We start from the raw sequence: 1,867 nt of genomic DNA, 5'->3' as shown, positions 1-1,867 counted from the left end.
AACACCAAATAAACCTACTACAAACACTAAACAGGTCTTTTCTTTGTCTTTCAAGCCAGGCCACTGATAGTTCTTCCCTGTACAATTCTGTGGTAGAATGGAACAGGGAGACTGTTACATGTTGTGAAAAGACTCTTACGAGAGTGTATGGCACAAGATATGCCTATCCATGTTTTAAAGTCATTTTTCAAGTCTGAATTTATGTTCATGAAACAAACACACTTGCATGTGTACTGAAGGCATAAATAGCAGGTTTCATTTTCTATTCATGACTCGGAACAGTTTTATTTTAAAACTAAATTTATTCATCAAACGTAAAAAGTAACATATGGTCAAAAATAAAGCTTGTAAGTACATGTATCTACAATGGCTCTTTAAAAAGTCTTTGTGAGGGAAAACTTCAAAACCATTTCTTTCAAACAAAATACTGTCTTTTGTATGCACATGATAAAATAACAATTATTGAGAAAAGAGCGAAATGTCATCCATCTGATAAATAATCATTGAAAACTTAAAATGCAGGGTAAAATGTACATTAATATTACTGAACAAAATAAGTTGACAGTACTAATTGCCATATACAGAATATATCAATGGATATATCTTAACAACACATCATTACCACTTTCTATGCAAAATGAAGCACCTTGTGAAATATGAATGAAAAGGGATTTTTCATATATATATTACTATTATGCAAAGAATGGAAATGCTACTTAGCATATTTGTAATATTGAATGTAAAAAACAAAATCAAACATAAATAATTGTACATGTGAGTAACAAATAATTTGCATTTGATGAAAGCATACACAAGGACTTCTGAACCAAGCACCATCACAACTTGTCATCCAATGGGAACATTTTATAAGTGTACAACATTTGAGCATCTATTGCAACATTCAAGCAGAAGAAAAAATCATGGATAAAAAAAAAATAATTACATAATTGTTGTGCCATGTACAGCACACAGACCACAAATCAGGCAGTCAAGCAATATTGGTTGCAGAGAGTATGTGAATGGGTGACCGTGTTTAGCAAGCTTGACTCCTGAGAGTGTCTAGGGCTTTGGTCCTACCCCACACTGAAACACGTTACATGTGGTGTCTAGTTAGGCAAGAGACTGTACAAAATATGTCTCTGTTCATCCAATGAAGACCGTGACAGTATTACAGCGCCTTAAAAGGCAGGTTAGGTTTTATTATGCCTCAAAGTGAGTTTGACCAATCAGAGAGCAGAACTACTAAACCAATGAGCCTGTATGCCATCAGTAAATATCCAAGATGGTTGTTACAGACCTAATATGAGACTGTATACCATCAGTAACAGCCATTTTGGATTTTCTAACATCCACCTCAAAAATTTCACATGAAAATTCAGGTACATAAATTTTGTTATTCGACACTGTTTTGTGTTTTGTATCATTAATTTTGATGTTCAAGGACATTAATGTTTTATTGGATCACGTTCGTGACTTCAATAAAGATTATATAAAGTTAAAATTATCAACAAGGTTTGGCCTCTTGAGGTTTGAAAACCCTTAACGTCTTAGGTTGTAAGTGTAAAGTTTTGAGTTTTAAGTTTTGACATGACGTGCGACAAAGATAACAAAAAGTGTTAACTTTCCAGCATAATAAATTTGTTATGGTGTCTTTAGTTTCCATATACAGTGTCATATTAGGTTAGCAGAAAAATATTGGGCTCGATGGACACCTCACTCAATATTTTTCTGCTAACCTAATATGACACCGTATACTGAAACTAAAGACACCCTAACTAACAGTATACTCCCCAGGGAACTGAGAAAGTAATTCAAGTTCACACTGATCCATTGACCAGGGTAATAATGGAGTACTTTGAGCATGCTT

Source organism: Haliotis cracherodii, unplaced genomic scaffold (assembly GCF_022045235.1).
Source record: "Haliotis cracherodii isolate W230 unplaced genomic scaffold, xgHalCrac1.p SCAF_4, whole genome shotgun sequence".
In the NCBI taxonomy this organism is placed as follows: Eukaryota; Metazoa; Mollusca; class Gastropoda; order Lepetellida; family Haliotidae; genus Haliotis; species Haliotis cracherodii.
Note: the sequence above shows the minus strand (reverse complement) of the source record.